Raw genomic sequence first — 20298 nt, 5'->3', positions numbered from 1 at the left:
CGCACCTAGGCTGCAAACCAGCCCGACAGCGTGCCGTGGGTTGGAATGCTGATCCAAGTCAAGTCAAGTCAAGTAAATTGTATTTCTAGAGCACGTACAACACAACAACCAAGGTTGACCAAAGTGCTGGACAGCATAAAAACAAACATATACAGTAGAGAAAATGCACAAGAAGATACAGTAGAAACATTATTCACGAGAAAAAATAAATAAAAGAATAATATAAAAAAATAAAAGAAGTACAGAACAAAACTATAGAATGGGAGAGCACAGCAACACATGATTAAAAAGGGGGAGGGGCATATGGTGTTAAAAGGCCAGGGAGAACATGTGTGTTTTTAAACGAGATTTAAAAATGTCCATAGAAGGCGCAGCTTTCACAACTAGTGGCAGGACGTTCCAAAGTCTGGGTGCAGCGACCGAGAACGCCCGGTCGCCTTTTGTTTTCAGGTGAGTGGGAGGGATCTTCAGGACCATCTGGTCTGCTGATCTGAGTGCCCTAGTGCAGGGGTTCTCAACGTTTTTGGCCGGGGACCCCCAGAAATGCTTTGGCAATGTCTCGGGACCCCCGCCCCGCCCCCTCCCGACCCCCAATATAAATTCACTGCTACAATAACCTTAATAATAGAGACAATACAACATAAATAAATAGTGAAACCAGATATAATTAATATAAACATGTTTTTGAGGCATTTTGTTCCAAAAATGTGTTTTGCAAAAATCAACCTGTTGGTGGCGCTATAACAGGCCAATGTGAAAAGGGTGGGATATATTCCTCAGCCTAGTAAGAAAATGTGTGAAAGATTTCACGTAAATTGCATGCTGCGTTCATGATTTGAGGCTTTTGTTCAAAACGGGGCAATCTTGCAAACTGTGAAAGCTAATTATAGCCAATTAGGATGGAATATGAAATATCGGACAGATCCGACTTGAGCACATGACCATAGAGATAGTGTGTAACGATTTGTGAGATTTTTGGCCAGAATCTGGAGGAGTAATATCAAAAAATGTGTTGTACAAAAGTTGGCCTCATGGTGGCGCTATAAAAGGCAGATGCGGAAAATGCAGGTCAACGGTTTGTCCTTGGCCTCTAGGGAGTGTGCATGCAACGTTTCACGCAGATCGGTGCAGTTTTAGGTAAAACATGTGAAAAGCTGCCTCATGGTGGCGCTATAACAGGCCGTTCTGGAAAATGTGGGGCAGAGGTTCATCGTTGGCATCCAGGGAGTGTGTGTGCAAAGTTTGGCATCGACCGGGTTAACGGTGCCGGAGATTAGCTGGTAACGGACGGACGGAAGGACACACGGACACACACACGGACGGACACACACACGGACGGAGTGCAAAACATACTCTCTCCCCATGCCTTCGGCCTGGTGGAGACAATCATTAGGGAAGGTGTATGCATGTACTATGTGTACTATATGTAAACTCTTCATTTCCACTTTCCAGCCATTCAGTTGCAATTTTTTTTTTTATATATAATTTGGGGACCTCACAAAATAATTTGGCGACCCCCCCCCCCGAGGGGTCGCGACCCACGGGTTGAGAACCCCTGCCCTAGTGGTGTCGGGGGGAGTGATGAGGGCAGATATATAGGTGCCAGACCATGAAGGGCTTTAAAAACATTAAAACCTTCAAATGTATTCTGAATTTTACAGGCAGCCAGTGAAGGGAAGCTAGGACGCGGTGATGTGTTCTTGTCTACGGGTGCCGGTCAAGAGTCAAGCTGCTGAATTTTGGACGAGTTGTAGTCTGGCGAGAGATCAGGCGGTAATTCCTGAGTAGAGTGAGTTGCAATAGTCAAGTCTTGATGAGATGAGGGCATGGATCCAGACGAGCTTTGCTGCGTGTCACAGCTGTCACTCCCCATTTCAGTCTGTCCTAAAAATAAAGAGCATAAAAGCCCAAAACCAAATCTTTAAAAAAAAATACGATAATAATCAAAGTCAGGAGGGTTCATTCCGCAATCTGCCTATTATATTATAATATCACTTGTGAACAAAGTAGTTATTTTGGTTAGAGGGTAGTGCTAGAGGAAACATCAAGGGGTCATTCAAATGATTAGAATGATTCTAACCCCCACCCCCGCTCTATGTTTTCTTTGATGCAAGAAAGATGTATTGGCGCTGCGAATAAGCGCTACGCTTGCATGCGGGCCCTTTGTCTAAGACAAATTTCTTCCTCGGGAGACAAATAATAAAGAACCTTGAACCTTGAACCTTGAATGAATCCACTGCACACAGCAAGTGTCATAGCAATATGCCCATTAGCTTTTGAGATTCAAGTGGATATTGGAATGCAAGTGGATTGTCATAATGGTGATGCTAGAGGGCCATGGGGTCACCAAAATCAATAGGGTTTATCCTTCAGGGAGCATAAATCCACTCAGCAAATTCTATGGCGATCCAGACAGTCATTTCATTTTTGAGATATGTAGTGTGCATAGATAGGACCAAAGGTTTTGGACGGATGGACGGACAGACAAACAGCTGGACATTGCCGCTCAGGGCCCTGCTGCTAGCTATTATAAATCTATAAAACAGACATTGGAAAGAAATATACCGTACCTAAAATGATTACAGGAACCACAAGAACAACGTGCATGTTTGTCATAGTGACATTGTTGAGAGCAAAAGGATTTAATCATACTAATATCCCCTATGTTTTGCAGCAAGAGAAGTCTTTTAAATCCCTTACAGTGTTGTGGATCACAAGATCGAGGGCTTTTCGCTTGAATTGGGGTTGATTTGGAGCAACCACTGCAACCTGGTCAGGTTCTGCCATGACATGCAATTGTGTCATGAAAGGACAGCAGCAGCCTCTTTACAATCCTGAAACAGACATCCAATCCCTCTGAGACCTGTCACCCGACGTAAATCTGCACTTCTAGTGAAAGGAAAACCGGCGAGGCTGAAACAAAAGACGCTGGCTCATTCATCATTACAGGCTCATTTACACTAGAGAGTTTAATACTTAAAGCGCAGACTTGGCCTGCACCCTCCTGCAGTCATCAAGGCTTTGTACTTGTTTGCGTGTTCTTAGTGTTTTTATAGCGTGATGACATGATCACAAGGAGTAAACGTAGCCTGTAATTCTAATGCCATGGCACGCTGAGAGAGACTTCACTGTCTTATATAACCTCTGCCTCTGGTCATATGGACAGCATGACCTCTTCTCCTCACCTCACTAAGCCGTTCAAAAGCCGCAAATCATAGTCTCTCGCCATGCCTTTGGCCTGACGGCAGACAGAGACAATAAACAAAACAGTTTGACCCTTGTTTGTACTAATGCATAAGGTGATGTACGCAAGGTTCTTACGTTATAAACATAATATAACCATGATGTGTGAATGTGATTATGAAATGACCATTGAAATCACATTGAAATGATAATAAGTGAAATAAGTTTTAATAATGTTAATGTGTATACCAGTCTCACAGGTGTTCACAATCTGCTTCATTAATATTTGGGCAAAGCATTCTTTTTCAGATGTTTTCATGCCTGAGATGAAGCTATATTTTACACAGAATTCCAGTGCAAAATCCCATTTGTTCATGTGACTCTTCTAATAGAGAAAACGATTTATTCAGCTTCATCTGTGATGCGATTTATTCAGCGTATTTATTCAGCTTCCTCATCTGTGATGCTGACAATAAATGACAGGGGACAGCTTTTTAGAGATATACTGTATATTATATTATATTGTGTAATAAAAATTTAAATAAAAAAACAAATAAAACATCCATCAACCCAAACTGTTATGCACTGTATGCAGCGCAATATTTTACATCCAATAGCCTAGCCCTACAGTAGATACTATAGTGTCTAGCATGAATGGTGTTGCATAAAAGAGACAAGCCATCAAAGTGAACTCATTATATACTCAATATACCTGCAGTGTGAGTTTCCAGTCCGGTCTTGAACATGGGACATCACCCTGACGGTGGCCCAGACCTGAATCAAAACGGGCCAATCCTGCAAACTTTGAAAGCCAATGTTAGCCAACTAGGATGGAATATGAAATATCAAACAGATCCGTCTTGAACACATGACTATAGAGATAGTGTGTGTAACGATTTGCGGGATGTTTGGACAGAATGTGGAGGAGTAATATCAAAAAGTGTTTTTCGAAAGTCAGCCTCCTGGTGGCGCTATAACAGGCCGTTCTGGAAGATTTGGAGCAGAGGTTCATCATTGGCATCCAGGGAGTGTGTGTGCAAAATGTGGCACCGACCGGGTTAACGGTGCTCGAGATTAGCTGATAACAGACGGACGGACGCACACATGGACGGACGCACACACGGACGGAGTGCAAAACATACTCTCTCCCCATGCCTTTGGCCTGCTGGAGACAAGAACATATATTTGTATCATCACATAGTGCCATGGGCAGCAGCAGTACTGGGGAGCCGTTATGTAATGACTGCAAAGGCCAGCTCCAGTCCTAAGACAAGGCTAAGTCTGTGTGTTGACATCCATGGTCGCTACAGGCCTGTCTTTTTGGGGATGACATCCAGACATCTATGATTCCTCCCATGTGATCTGGGGGGAGGTATAACAGGAGGCTGAGGAAAAGGATAATGTAGGGGAGTGGAAAATTGTCAAACTCCTCCCCCGCAAATCCTCCTTATTTTTTATCCAAGTCCCTCTGGGATGTTCATGCACAGTGCAACGGTAGAGTATGTTCTCCTATACGGCAGCAAATGCTGGACCCTGAAGCCAACCCTGCAGAAGTCTCTAGATGGGTGCTACACTAGGATGCTGCGTGCATTACTTAACATCAGTAAGAGTACACAAGAATCTGTATGATGGAATGCCGAGGATGAGCCAGAAAATAGCAGCCAGGAGAATGAGACTAGCAGGACACTGCCAATATAAGAGCTGCCAGCCAGAAAGTTAGTGCTGTGGGAACCAACACACATATGTGGATGTACTCAAGAAAGATGCAGGAGCGCAAAGCACCAACGAACTGGCCAGATATATGGAGAACCGGGATGACTGGAAGCGACGATGGAGGACTCGTCTGAGGACAACCTAGAAAGAGAGTGCATGAGCCTATATTTTGCAGTTTGGGGTTGTCGTAGATTTTACTTTGGCTGGCACCATGAAGGCCAAAGTATGTGCTAGCTAGAGAATGAGAAAACAGTCCTTTTGAGTGTCCATTAATTGAGAAGCCGCATAATCGATTAGTGTGGCCGCCCGACACACATCCACAAAAAGAGCATCACATGCACACAAGCACACACAACCTTTCGAAATTGCCCTGAAAAACAAAGAACAAGCAAACGAAGCAAGTAAATATAAAATACAAAATTCAACTCAAACTTAATTCAAGCCCTTTTCAGAAAGGTTCACAAACAGCTGATCTACACGTGCACAACTTGTTGCAATACAGTTTGTTGTGAGCTTGTGTCACAGTGTGACGTGACGTGAGTTAGCTCTGGTCCAAAGCATTAGAGAGAACTCCTCATGCGCATGCACGCACGCATATACACGCACGCATGCATGCACACATGCACGCACGCACGCGCACACACACGCACACACGCACGCACGCACGCACGCACACACACACACACACGCACGCATGCACTCACACACATTGATTTACTTTGAGCTGAACTGATCTATGTGTGCTTGTCACTCCCTTACAAGGAACCTCCTCACCTATATGCTCCATTATTCACAGCAGGGCTGAATAAATAAAGGTAACATGGTAAACACCGTACCCTGATCCAGTGATGCAATGAGACACTATCTGGAGAAAAGGAGAACATTCAACTCCAAGACCTCTCCTCTCCTTTATCAACGTCCATCACACTTCTATTTTCTCTTTCTTTTAAAGCACTACAGTACCATACAGCTCTCTGCAGGCAATATATCTGCTGCTATGCTCACGCACCTTTTATATCTTCTTATTCTTCTTCCCTTCCTTCAATAACGATACGATGGGAACAATGCACAAAAACACCCTGCATTTCTTTACTTCTGTAGACCTGTGATGTGACAATAAAGTAGATTCTGATTCTTCTGCTCTCCTGTCTTCATTTTCATATCTGTTTATTTGTTACAACGTTTCGACCTCTGTGGGTCTTCGTCAGGTCATACCTGACGAAGACCCACAGAGGTCGAAACGTAACAAATAAACGTAACAAATAAATAAATCTTCCTGGGAGCTACAACTCAGTGTGCGGACATCCATTCCTTTTTCATTGTACGTATATTTTTGACCAGCACCTGCAGAATGTCTTGAGATGTGCGTGCTTCCTGTCGGATCCCATCTTTCATTTTCATATCTCCCTCCTCTTCTCTTTCACCACCGAATTGCCTCTCCTCTATAATCTATAGTCCCCTCTCGTCTCCTCTCCTTTCCTCTGCTCTCCTCCCATCCTTCTATAGTGTCTCTGTACTAGACGTATTAGTTGCTTTATAGGTTGGAAAGAAAGGCCATTAAATGTAATCATCACTGCACACAGTACAACGTATTAGGTTGCAGATGATTTACCGTATGTAGACTCAGCTTCTAAATCTGCTATGGATAATAAATACGGTTCTATATCCATTCCCACACTTCTTCTGATCTACTCAATTACATTCTCCGATATCACATGGCTTCCAGTCCATTACAGTATGCTTCCTTTTTTAAGTCACTTACTCACTTTGAACCAAGTGTCCAAGCGCTGAGCTCCATTTAATTGATGTGGGATGTACACTAGGGAGAAGGTACATCATTTATACAGTACCGGTAAAGTGTTTTTTGTCAATATTCTATTACTGTAGTATGTTGTATTATCGTACTGTAGTAACTACAGTTAGCAGCTATCACAAACAATTAACTACAGTGTAGTTAATTGTTTGTGATAGCTGCTGTGGGGCTTCATATCCTACTATAAATGTCTGAAATCTCTGCATGCATGTGTGTCAGTGGTCATATCTGACCTTTGCGTGTCTCGAGAACAGTCCGACCAATCGACCTCAAACTCGACGCATGTAGCGGCAGGGGCGAGAGAGAGAGAGAGAGAGAGAGAGTTGTGCCCGGCGTGAAGTCGATCAGATAGGCGGTTGCCGATCAGTTTGAAGACAATCGGTCAGACGGTTCTCGAGATACAGCTACAGACATACTTACCTGTAAACGCACACAGAGATTTCACGCTTATAGTAGGATAGAACACAATTCAATTATCTATGTTATTTTAAGTCCAAAACAATCATTCTTGTAGTATTAAATTAACAGATTTCAGTGTACATTGTACAGATATTTACTAACAGAAGGCCTGCATCCTTTCCCCTCATCCTCATTAGATCATCTAAATCGCAGATTTAATTGCAAGTCTCCCTTGAGAATGCAAGCAGTGGTATTTCATTGGATAGCCATCAGGCATTTTCATCATGGCTTAACATGCTCCAGACATGCTGCAAACACACTGCAGCTGCAGGGGTTCTGTGTCTTGCTCAAGGACACTTTGATACGAAGCTGGTTATACCTCCTGACCCATTGGAATGGATGCAATTTGTCAGTGGTTCTGGGAGGAATATAAAGGCATACAGTTGGGTGCCACCGATATTGTCCCTTATCATTTGACCCATTTAGGCCTGACCTCAACATTTTAAAAAATCCTTCTAAATCCTCCAGTTTTCTGAAATAAATATTTTCACGATTTTTCAAAAATAGCAGATCTACAAGCTCATAGCGCGCCACTCGGTGGCGCGCTATGAGCTTGTAGATCTGCTATTTTTCAATAGCTAAATTATAACATAATGTTTAAAATACCAAAAGGGGTTCCCGCCCAAAATGGGTTAACTGTCCTTTTGCGCAGATCACGCAAAACTCAGCAAAAAGAAAAGGACAATATCGATGGCCTCCAACTGTAAGTTGCCTGCTGCCTCCGGCTGGGTATGCCAGCTGGACAACTCTCGGACACAGTCCCAAACATATTCAACCATGGCTGCACTGCGTAGAGATATAGGAACAGCTGCATTGAAAACTGAAAGACAATGAAGAATGCTCAGTAGCGGTGGGTAGGGCAAGGGTCCAATGGGATGTACAGTGTACTGCTGCCGGAGAAAACAGAATTGTAAGTATTGTAAGCTCAGTTTCTTAACAAGTTCCTCAGTGCACATCACTGCCGTTTCCATTCTGAAAATACATACTACTTAATTACAGCACATCTAACTTTGTTCAAATGTGTGGGCGCACGCGCGCACGCACACACGCACGCACACACACACACACACACACACACACACACAACGGGAGAGTCCAACAAGTCCCACAGACAAGAGTCCCTCGGTGGCTTTCTCTCGCTGAATGGCAGTTGTGGAACTAAAGCAGGGGAGGCAGTGTGTGAGTCACTGGTTATTTAGAGAGCATCTCTGACCGTGTCTCATCGGCAGCATACAACAGGAGTGGGAGTACTGACTCTTATTCCCTAAGGCAGAGGATTATCATTGTTTTTCCACATAGGTAATTAGTATTAGAGAATCCTCTGAATCCCTGCGGGGGAGAGCCAGAGGCGGCATAAATCACTTCCTTTATTCTGTTCCGAGGACAGCAGGATAAACAGGTATTAGCGATATACTGATGAGAAATATCCTGCCTACAGGTTTTCTCTCCATCTGTCTTCTCTCTCTCCCACTGCCCCCCCCCCCCCTCTCTCTCTACCCTCATTTCCCACACAACCCATATTATGAGCTCTTGGTACTTAACTATATCTCTCTCCAGTTCATTGATTTGCCATAATTCCAAGATTTGGCTTGTCTGCATCCACAGTTCAGTAGATTTAGTCATTCCACTCAGACAGCAAATAAATTGACCCCACACCAAACTGAGTTGTCCTGACTAAAATGTTTGGAAATCAGATCGGGTCAGATGTGTGCGATTTCTCTCACTCTTTTCTTGACATTATGTGCACGCACGCACGCACGCACGCACGCACGCACGCACGCACGCACGCACGCACGCACTCACGCACGCACGCACGCACGCTCTCTGTTTTGGGTCAAACAAGGTTAAACAAACCCCCCCCGGTCGTTATTGACCGGCAAAACCGATTGAGCTTGAGGATTGTGTGGACTACTCACTGACAGCAGTGTATACGTACGCAGAAGATAGTGTACATACGCAGAACATAGCCTGCTAGTACTACAACCAACATTTTGCCAGACGATTATCCACAAACCAACGGCCCAACATGGGCTTGGTGCGTGTGTGGAGCCCTTAAAAGATCTGTGGCTTGACAAGTCCAACTGACAATGATAATTATGCAGTCTTATTACAGAAAGGCTTGTAATTGCATTTGCCACAGTTTTAATTAGTGAGTGTAAGTTTTTACACTCATTAATTAAAAATTGGTGCCAGGCTGCCTGATTACAGTAACTTCCTCAGTGGTCCTTTATCCATTTGCACCTCTGAGAGGTGCGTACGCATGTGTTAATTTTAGGCGGGAACCCTTTTGGTGTTTTACCCCTTCAGGACGGGAACCCCTTTGGGGTTCTTGTTGCAACAGTATGTAGAGTATATTAACAGCGTAACATTTTTGTCATTTTTGAATTCATATTTAAAAAAAAATCTGAAAACAGAATTTAGAAGGTGTTTTTAAAATCGTAAGGTGCATTAAGTGATATTTATATGCTACAATAAGTGTGCTCTATATTCTGATAGTAATCATTGCTATAGTGCTTGTTCATTAACATAGGTCTATCCGTTTCTCCAGCTCTAAACAAGGGTTTAGTAAAGTAAGTAATATCACCATAAATGCACTATAATGTGCCAGAGCAAATACTGCTCAGCTGGAAACCCACTGTACTGACCCAGGGACAAATTAGCCATTGGGCCAGTGGGGCCGTGGCCCAGGGGCCCTTGGCTCTCAGGGGCCCTTTGAGGAAATTGGACCGCACGGTACTAGGTTTGACGCCCTGAAAAGGGCTTCTGGAGCCCTTCATTGGCCATTGAGTTTTTAAATTTATGTCAAAAAGATGATAAAAACACAGAAAACAAGAAAATGTCGCGTGCATGCACGCTATGGGGGCCCTGCAAGAATTACCGGCCCAGGGGCCATCGTGGGGGTTAATCCGTCCCTGTACTGACCGTAACTACATTGAACCCACGCCTAGACGTAACCATACTAACTGTACCTAAACTCAACTAATGTTAAGCAATTAGATACCATGTCTTACTCTTAACTTGGGTCATCTCTCCTTTCTAGGGTTGGCCATCTAGTGACAACCCTTTGCCTGACCCTGACCTGACCCTGACCTGAATGATGCTAGATCCATTGCAACACATGCATTGATGACAATCAATCACCATTCGTCAATGCTTGCCATGACCAGGTAGAACTGCGTTGCTGTTGTATCCCTTCAGTGTCAAATTGAAAGGGTTGATTTCACCATGGGAATCAGGAACATTTAAGGTGGTTCTCGGTGCCACTGATGACTGATGCACGTGGCAATGCGTGTCCTGCAGATTTGTGCAAAGGAAAGCCAAGGAAATTGATACTCCAAGAAGAGTAACTTAACCTCTGAGCTAAACATTTCACTTAGCTCATGTTGCCTACCTCAGTGCTCTTTATAAATTACTCAACGGTATTAATCACTCTTTGCCAAAGTATTAACAATGTCCTAATTCAGCCTTCATTCAATCTCCATTAGCAGGCTAGATCTAAACATCTTTCTCAGCCCATTAACTCCTTACCCATTAAGGACGGCAACCCCTTTTTCTAACTGTACCTTTCAGGACGGAACACCTTTTGGGGTAGTTGTTGATATGTACAGTATATATAGCAACGTACATTTGTCATTTTTTTATTAATATTTGAAGGTTTTCTGAAGATTTTGATCAGGATTTAGAAGGCGTTTTTAGCCCAGTATTGCTCAGTGGTTTAGGGAGCTATCATTGTGTCTTCCTCTGGAAAGAATCACTTATACTTGAAGAATAAACAAAAGATGATGGTTTATCCAATATATTACGGTTAATGATTTGTCTTATTTAATGGTGGAAACTGAAAATGTCTAATTGTATTCTCTGCAGCTGTTTGGTCTTGTGGCCATAAGGACTCTGTTGTTGTTACCAGTTTAAGTGCCCTTATTTTAATATACTGTATTTACATGTAAACATGTGACTGACTGACTGTATGTTTGTTTTGTTTGTTTTTGTTTTGTTTTTAAGTAATTGTATTGTCTGATGTATTATGTATTGTTCTGTTGTATTGTCTGTTTGTACAAAACATTATCTATAATCTCAAACCAGCCACCACACCATCAGAACTGTAGATGGAAGACAAAACGCTGACCTCTCTCCTTCAGTGTTTATCGAGCCAGAGTTTCACAACTCAGGGTTCGGGACTCCAAAAGTAAGTCACAACAGACAATGAGACATACAATGGTAGCAGACAACTATTAAATTTAATAGAGGCATGGGGTGTTGTTTATACTAGTACTGTATACTATACTATACAAGTTCACAACAACGCATTGTATCTCTATTGTAGCTCTATTCACTGAATGTCTGCCTATTTTCTCTGAATGTTCTCCAATTATGACATGCCCAGAATAGGAACCTTATAGGGTCCATGTGGTTAATTTATTCCTGACTGGCTCCGGACTTCATGACTTCAGGAATCCACCTGGACGTGTATTGATGTCTCGGCCAGCATGGGGGACCAGAGTACGTTATGTTTACCATGACTGTGGAGAGGCTAGGGGTGGTAGGGGCTGCACAGAACGAGCCTATCATTTACACTAGTACTATCAAGCTCTCGTCCATGAAGCAATGATGCAGAAACCCTCATTAGAATGCGATGGCAGCTAAATTGTTAATGGCTTTGAATATGCTCAGGCTGTTGTAATTATACAAGGTTATCATGGGTGAAATATGATCCAGTCATCTGAGGAAATGTAACGACAAATGTTGGCTACAAAAATGCATAGTCAGTATAGTCACAATATACAGCAGAATAAAGACAGACCCTCTTGAAATAGACTCTGAATAATGTCGTTGCTACTGAATGATTAATGTGCTGGACGTGTCCAGTTGCCTTTTTCTTAAGAGATGCTAGTACAGTATTGCAGATGTTTTCATTCACATGTGTGTATGTTATATAGTTTTGCTTGCCCACAAATGCTTAGAGAATGGTATTTCGATCTCACTAGCTTGTTTTGGGAGGTCTGCAGTTAAGCAAAGCAAAGCAAAGTTACTATATTCACCCAGGGTAACTGGACTAAGCATCAGATACTTGTTTACAGCCAGGCCCTGCTCATAGAACATTTCATGGTAGTGGTTCAATGCCTTGCTCAAAGGCACTTCAGCGGTGGTAATTTTAACGTGCCGGTCCGGGGATACGAACTGGCGACCTTCCGGTATCAAGACCGCTCCGTAAACCGTTCGGCCACCGCTGCCACAGAAGAGTTTTGTCTTCAGTGGCCTGGCGATGAGCAATGTCAAAATGTTTTTTCGTGATCACATTTAATGCCATTTTTCTCGCCTGAAGGTTTGTTATCCAAAATACAACCCAAATAGGTCAACCTCGTCTTTGCTGTGAATACATTGTCACAGAGTCCGATCGTAATCATAAGGCCCGGGGACCATGAGGTTGGTATTGGATCCAATTAGTATGGATTATGTTTTTCAATGGATGATAATGTATTATGGAAGGATCAAACCATCCTGGGATGGTGATCGTTATTTCTGTGTTTCACGAGGCAGTGATTCTCCAGATAAGAAAGTGTTTTCTACACTAGAAACGCCATTTGAGCAGGTAGAGAAAGTGAAGGCAAGGCCACCATAGAGCCAACACAGTCAACCAAAGGACGCAGGGCAGGCAGTTGCCTGGCAACGCAATCCCTACCACAGCAGGAAACGGAGTCGAACAGAACATGAATCACTTCAAGCTGTGTGAGTGCGTGCGTGCGTGCGTGCGTGCGTGCGTGCGTGTATCCACAATGCTCTGGTCAGATAAGCTAGAGCTTAATGCAAATGTATCCCTTATTGAATCAATATCTTACAAGTCATGTAAGGCCTGGTAAGAATATCAAAATTCCAAAGGTGGTGGATCATGTAAATTAGATTTGTATAGTGATGTTTTTTCTGGTTTAGTTAATTTTCTTGAAGATCCAAGAGACCAACAATTCAACAAATCTACCCATGCAAGACAACAAGTGTCTCTTCTACATACAGTATGTGTTACATTTTCAATCAACCAATTGTGTCAGGTTCAAGAAAGACCAAAGCTGGAGTCAGAGTGGGATTTCTAGCACGTTTTCAGACAATTCAACCGATATTGAGCATCAGTGCAGCAAATCATTCCTAGTCATTCCTGGTTGCTGGTTCTGTTTCCTATTGTACAATATCCCATTTGCTATAATTATAATTTGTCAGATTTTTGATCGATTACCTAGTAAAATGTTAATTACTATGGTTGTTCATAAAAAATGAGAATCACTGGTTTTCAAACTTGGCCTGAGAGAACATCTATCAGGAGACCACAAGGGGAGGTAAATGTAAATTCCCATAGAAGGGAGGTGTCCTCCACTGTCACGTTTTTCCTTTCTCTCCTTTGTACATATAGCGTTTTGTATTTGTTGATGACATGCATTATTGTGTACTATGTTTATGAATACATAGGACACAATGGAAACTTTTTTATGTTAAAGGACCTTCACTCTGCTGCAAGCTGTACTATACTTTTTTTAAATTTTATATTTTATAAATAAAATGTATTATTATTATTAACTCAGTTAATAATTTGACACACGCGTTCCACACCACCACACAGGGTGCAGTGCCCGGGCTTAAGTCGGTTGGATAAAGATACAAGGTTGTCCAGAACCGCCACAAGAGGCTCTGGTCAGGCTCTGCCAGTGGACCTAATGAGCCTAAGTCCCCTCACCTGTAGAATTATCAGCCAATTGCAACCCCACACCTGCCATTTGATTACTTAATCAGTCCATGTTTCAGTCGGTTGCACTCTTCAGACAGACAGATACAGATCTCCATTATATCATTATATGGGCATTATATGGGCAAAAAAAGTAGTTATCATGAATCATGCGTAAACTAAGAACGTAACAGTGGAGTATCTATGTAAACTATAGTATGTATAGTTTACATAGATACTCCACTGTTACGTTCTTAGTTTACGCATGATTCATGATAACTACTTTTTATACATGTGATGTATGCCATGCTTTTTGTTTTTGCTTAATGTAAGTCGCTCTGGATTAAGAGCGTCTGCTAAATGCCTAAATTGTAAATTGTAAATTGTAAAAGGGACAGACGGTTAAAACGGGTGCTATGTTATAAAGTTATAAAGTTATAAAGCCCAAAACCTATAGCTTAAACCAATGGAAAATAGCAAATTCACTCATAGGATTATTGAAGTTATCAAGAGCCACATACTGTACACATATACTGTTCCCAGTTACAACTCAAACCTTCAGGATTCAATTCCAGAGCCAGAAGAAGTTACTGTAACTGAACATGTTTCCACCCAGTCGTTGGGTCACAAAATGACAGTAGTACACCAACTTCCAACACTAGTATACACAGCAGCAGCAAAGGAGCAAAAAACAAAAGTTCCTACCTTGAGCTGTCTTCTACTTGACTTCATCAGTTGTGTAAGTGATGCCAGGGTCAAACTTCGGAACCCATGGATAGAGAGATAGAGCCTTAGCCTGGCTAGAGCCTGCCTCCAGCTCTCTCTCTAGTTCATGATGAGCCCTCCAGCGGCGCCTCCAGTCATCTCCATCCTCCATACATGTGGCTAGCTGGCCAGTATTCATTCTCCTGGCTGCCATCTTCTCAGTCAGCCTTGGATGTTTAGTACTGCACATAGCATTCTGGTGTAGTGCAGTGGTCAGGGATTCAGGGCAGGCTCTAGGGTCCAGCATTTACAGCATGTCACAGGAGAATGGACTCAGGGATGAGAAGAAGCTGAGCTTGTGGGGTCTGGGGTCATCACTCTGGCTCGTGTACCTGTGGAGCAGGTTGAGAGAGACACCATAAGCTTTGAGTATAAGGTACAGTAGAAAGAAAAAAAGTGAACTGACCAAGTGCCACATACTGTACACTGTGACTGTACCCCGTTACAACTCACTAGCAACATCATACACATACAGCCTAGTTGAATACAGTACATATAGCCTATTATATCATGTCAAAACACAGCCTAGTATAATAGGTGTACATACCGTATATACGTAATGTCAGTTTTATATCAGATAAATTATATATTTTAGGAAGGAAGCTGTGGGGACTTGCCTGGACTAGGGAACCCCTTGAAATAAATTGAGAGATAGAAATGTAGATGTGAAATTCAGGTTGTAACACTTGGTCCAATATCACTTTCAATTAAACCATCATTGGTGCTTGAGTGTCTACTTTCTAGGGCAGTGGTTTTCAATCATTTTCATGTCAAGGTCCATTATGTATTCTGCATTTAAGCCACGGACCACCATTTGATGACTTTTAGCCTCTCAGATCCTAAACTTGTCTCTGAAAATGTTGTTGTTGTTGAATAAGATGTTGTCCAATAAGATGAGCTCCATGTCAGTGCATAAGCATATCATATTAACACATGTCCATATAATGTCTCTAGTGCAGTCATGATCATTTCCACAAAATGATGCATAAGATTACCACAATGGACAAATTATTTCATCTCTTATTCTGAGTGAGAGGATACTTTAGTGTGAACATAGTATCTGCCTGTTGGCAATGGACAATCCCATGGACTTGCCAAGACAAAGCTGTGGCTCTGCCAGTTGAAAAGGATCCTAAAATCTCATCAAAGGGGCATGTGGGCGGATTCACTTCAGTAAAAAAAATAACATGGTTTTCCCACTTCTTAAATGTAACCATCCATAAACACATCCCTTCAAACGAGTAAACAATATCTGCATAGTAAACAGGTTTTGTCTCTGGCCTCACTCACATGCACCCTACACTCGCATCCGGTCAGCGGATTTCTCCTCTGCCTCCCCTGTGCCGAGTCCATCTGTGTCAATATTAAAAAGGAGAAAAAAGGAGCGTGGAGTGGAGCTCCTGCATTTCTTTGAAAGATAAAACTGGTTTACCAGGAATTGATCACAGTGCTGACAAGGAATCACTCTGAATGGATATATTTTTCCTGGTAGAGAGAGAGCCCTGATGGGGAACTCCATTCAACAAAGGGTTTACTGCATCTAAAATGTTTCCGTATTCTGGGTTAAATGGTGGGGGCCAGATGGGGACAGAATTTCAAAAAGTGATGGGACATGTCCCCAGTGTAAAGGTTCATTGCCATGCATGCTGAAGGACAACAGGTGATGAGTGGAGTTGGATGTCAGGTATTAAACCTGTGTTGCCCATCGTTACCATGGAGCGGCAGTGGCTCAGGGCCAGACCAGATGGGAACCGCAAGGTTCCCAGTTCGAACCCGGGCTCCCCCAGAGTTAGTGTCGAAGTGTCCTTGAGCAAGACTCTGAACCCCTATACTCCTGATGTGCAGGTTGGTGCCTTGCATGGTTTCCTCCGGCATCGGTGTGTGAATGTGTGTGTGTGTGAATAGCTGAATGTAATGCACAATCTATGTAAAGCGCCTTCGATAAAGGCGCTATATAAATGCACCATTTACCAATAGGGCCCCATGCCTGCTATCAGGGGTCATTGCTGATGACTCAATTGGAGCTTCAGGATAGTGATGGATGCCAGTCTAGCTGAAGCTATAGTGACATGGATGGCCTTTGATTTACAGTTGTAAATGCCATCAAAGGTTACCACGGTCAGGTAACAAACATGGGACCTAGCTCTGGTCCATATCCTAATGCACTTAGTACTGCCGTTGCATTTAGGCTATGGAACTGTTCTCTTTCCTGGCTCGCATGAAACGCAGACCAACCTCTCCTCTGTAGCGATAATATTAAGAACATTTTACCTACTCACCAATACAAAGGCGGTTTGTGTAATTAGAAAGCCTACTTTCGCACTCTGAGCCCCCCACCACATGTATAAAATGTACTGTTTTGGCCAGAAAGGGATTTGTTTTCACCGGAGGGTTTTCTTTGGCAATATCGGTAGAGGGCGCAGTGGAGTAACTACAAGTATTTTTTTTTGGTGGAAAACAAATCCCTTTCTGGCCAAAAAGTAGTTTTATACCGTATCAGGTACGGTCACCCCTAAACCATCTCGCCCCTCGATTTTTCCGCCAACCTCACGCCGACCGCTCGTGCCGGGGTTCATGTATTCTTTCTTTTGTTTTACTGAGAATAAGGTTAGAAATAAGTTTAGGGTTAGGCATAGTTTTACTGGGGTTAAGTTTAGGTATAGGGTTAGGTTCAGGCATAGTTTTACTGAGGTTAAGGTTAGGAATAAGGTTAGGTTCAACCGTTAAAGCATAATTTACTTAGGTTACTTTAGGAATACCAGGCCGCGCAGTTCCGCCGCCTGTACGCCCGGAGCGAGTTGGTAAAGAGTTGTTTGGTATTCATTTATAATGTGTTGGGGGGCTCAGAGTGCATCCACTAAGGAAAGTAGGCTTTCTAATTACACAAACCGCCTTTGTATTGGTGAGTAGGTAAAACGTTCTTAATATTTTCGCTACAGAGGAGGTTGGTCTGCGTTTCATGCTTGCCAGGAAAGAGAACAGTGTATAGCCTCAATGCAACGGCAGTAAAGTGCATTAGGCTATGGACCAGAGCTACATGGGACCTATATGACATTGTTCTAAGTTGACATTGTTCTGAATTTCTAAAATGCAAGTCAAAGCTTGCCAAGTGCTTCGACAGTGATCTCCAAGCTCAGCTGGACAACCTAAAAACCCAACGAAACAAGCTAAGAAATATTGTTACTGCCATGACCAAATCCGCCAAAAGAAACTTTATTAATGATAAAGCTGAGGAAAACAAAAACAATCCTCGAGAGCTCTGGAAGCCAGGTTTTCAAACATAAACATTAAAGCGAACGACACTCTCATCACTGACAAGCTTGATGTGGCCAACTACTTGAACATCTTCTTTACAAACATAGCAACAACGCTGGTTAACAATCTGCCCTCCCACTCTGGGCTCTTTGGTGTAGAGCACATTAAAACCTTCTACAGAAACCTAGGTGTTTGTAAAGACGATTTTAAACTAGTTATGGTAACAACTGATGAGGTACTTAAGAAACTGAGTGCCCTCCAACCCCACAAGGCCACTGGCCATGACAATATTCCCTCCAAATTTCTCAGAGACTCAGCCATCTCTATAGCTCCAATCATCACCCACATAGTAAACCTCTCCATCAAACAGGGACAGGTCCCCCAAGATTTCAAACTGGCCAAAGTAACCCCCCTGCACAAGAAAGGGAGTAAATTAGACCCCGGCAACTACCGCCCTATTTCTATTCTAAGCTCCATCTCGAAAGTGATGGAAAAAATAGTCTATGAACATGTTGAAAAGTATCTTGCCACTAATAAATGAATGTACGAGTTCCAATCTGGCTTCAGAACATCCCACTCCACTGACACATTCCTTCTCTATTTGAGCGACCACATCAAACAAGAGGTGGATGCTGGCAAATACTGCGGCATGGTCATGCTGGACCTCCAAAAGGCTTTTGACACCGTGAACCACTCCATACTGGTTAACAAGCTAAAAGCAATTGGTTTCGATAGCACATCAGTGAGCTGGATGCAATCCTACCTGGAGGGGAGAGAACAGATGGTGGAAGTGAACGGAACACTGTCCCCCCCTCCCAGTGAGCTGTGGCGTTCCACAAGGAAGCATACTAGGGCCTTTACTGTTCCTAATATATGTAAACGACATGACTTCAGCTTGTGACTGCAACTTGTTCCTGTTCGCAGATGACTCAGCACTGCTGGTCTCGGACAGGAACAAACTGCAGGTTGAAAAGGCCCTCATCTCTGAACTCGGTAGAATTTGCACCTGGCTCGCTGATAACAAACTATCTTTACACCTGGGAAAAGCTGAATCCATTCTCTTTGGATCTAATAGTAATCTCAGCAAGGCAAATGGCTTCTTGGTTAGAGTGGGTGACAATGTTATCACACGTAAAGATGAAATTATACCTAGGTTCCATCCTGGAGGCTAATCTTTCCGGTGATAAAATGGCCACCAACATAATCAAAAAGTCAACCAAAGAACAAGATTCCTTTACAGGATCTCCTCACTGGTCAACAAAAACACCTTGAAGACCTCGTACAAGGTTTCTTTGACTATGCATGCACCTCCTGGTACCACAGCACCTCAAAGGCCCTTAAAACTAGGCTCCAGACTTCCCAAAACAAACTGGTCAGGCTCCTACTTGGCCTCACCCCCCTCCCCCCTGCCCACTTTGACAGACTGGAATGGCTTAGGGTCAACGACAGAGTACAGCATCTTGCAATGGGTCTGGTCCACAAGATTCGATACTCCACCAAGATACCCATGTACCTGTCTAGATACTTCCTTAATGTTAACGAAGTCCACACCCACAACACCAGAGGGAGTGCAACGAACCATGTACAACCCAGATTCGGCACAAACAAGGGACTAAATTATTTTCGCTCCTATGCCACCAAAATGTGGAACGCCCTACCAACAGTCATTAAGACATGCGAAACCCTTGACTCCTTCAAAACCGCTCTCAAAGGGCACCTACGGACGGCTGCAATTCGAAATTGGCCCCCGTAAAAATCTGAACCCCCCCCACCCCTTTTTCCCTCACTGTATATGTTTCTTTTCCCTTTTTACCTCTATGATGAATTCCTGTTCTGTTCTTTGACTATATAGAAGTGTCTATTTGTACGTCTCTAAATGTTTTGATGAATTGAACATGGTGGACCCTCTTGTAAACAAGGGAAATGCTTAATTGGGTCGTCCACTCACAGTTAACAGTCTTTGTATTGAGTTTGTGCTTGAAATGTACTGTAATTCTGCAAACTGTTAATAAATATTTCAATCAATCAATCAATCAATAAGTCTAACAACACACAATATCACTTCCAACAATACAATCTCTAAAATTACAACCCCACTACGGTACTACCACTATAGCCTAAACCCTAAACCACTAAATGCATTTGTGGAAGCTGGTTGGATACATATTCATTTATTTATTTATGTATTTATAAAATATAATATAGGCTAATATAACTGTTTGAAAGAATCCCCTACAGGTGCATGAGATGCACTGCATCCTATAAAGTTATGAGAGTTTAAAATGGTTCATATGCTTAGGCTATCATTTGGTAAATTTGCTATCACCTACGAACTCATACGTCTCAAAATAGCATTCCTACTTTATTTTGTACAATGTTGTACCGTAGTTTTGCTGCTGCG

At 42.8% G+C, this 20298-nt stretch overlaps 1 protein-coding gene across 1 annotated transcript in view; it reads right to left on the bottom strand.

Annotated features, from left to right (window-relative positions):
- gpr61 (G protein-coupled receptor 61) overlaps nt 1-14677 on the bottom strand; it is a 33332-nt gene extending 18655 nt beyond the window's left edge. Inside the window, exon 1 of the mRNA XM_079492633.1 lies at nt 14583-14677. The gene's annotated coding sequence lies outside the window, so the exon portion shown is untranslated. The remainder of the gene's footprint in view (nt 1-14582) is intronic.
- Between the last annotated feature and the right edge of the window lie 5621 nt (nt 14678-20298).

This window comes from Electrona antarctica, assembly GCF_951216825.1.
Source record: "Electrona antarctica genome assembly, chromosome: 2".
Classification (NCBI taxonomy): Eukaryota; Metazoa; Chordata; class Actinopteri; order Myctophiformes; family Myctophidae; genus Electrona; species Electrona antarctica.
This window is presented reverse-complemented; position numbering and strand designations above follow the sequence as displayed.